Genomic DNA, 814 nt, shown 5'->3' on the forward strand with positions numbered 1-814 from the left:
TAAATTTTCTACTTATTTATGTATTTGGTACAGAGGCTCGCTACACAGCCCAGACTTGTAGTGATTCTCCTGTCTCAGCCTTGTCAGCACTGGGATTACAGGTGTGCACCACCCACGTCCAGTTTCAGTGACTGGCACAGTGCACCCAGGGTTCTGTGGCCAGCGTGGCATGTGGTACTGGGGATTGAATCTGGGCCCTTGTGCTTGCCAGGCAGGCACTTAGATGGCAGAGCTATCTCCACAGCCCCGCAGGAGCTCTTTAGGTGGACACAAATACTAATCACTAATTGTTGGTGCTTTATTGTTGACTTAAGCCAGTGAGACTACACTGCATCTTAGTGACTCTTGGCTCACTGTCTCCCTAGAAAGGGCACAACAACTAGGGGATAAACTAAAGCTAACAGCAAGAGCGTCTTCATGACACTGGACGCCACAACTTCCACTGTCACCACTCCTGGAGCCCACTGGGCCCATGCCCATCTTTTTTCACTAACGACATTATTGACTGTATTATGACACTTACAGTCTTATGCCAAAAGTCTTGTCCTGTTGTGTGTGCACAAAGGGGCCTTTAGATTTTACAAAGAAATGGGTAGCTGAGTGAAGTGGTGCAACCCCGTAATCCCAGCACTCTGGGAGGCCAAGGCAGGAGGATTGCAAATTCGAGTTCAGCCTGGGCAATTTAGCAATTAGATGAGATCCTGACTCAAAAATAGAAAGAAAAGGGCTGGGGATGTAGTTTGGTGTGAAAGCCCAGCAGGGTTCAACCCCCAGTATCACAAATAACAAATAAGGCTTCAGAAGTTTCCTTTCA

The sequence above is a fragment of the Octodon degus genome, unplaced genomic scaffold, assembly GCF_000260255.1.
Source record: "Octodon degus isolate 3935 unplaced genomic scaffold, OctDeg1.0 scaffold00162, whole genome shotgun sequence".
NCBI classification, from domain to species: domain Eukaryota; kingdom Metazoa; phylum Chordata; class Mammalia; order Rodentia; family Octodontidae; genus Octodon; species Octodon degus.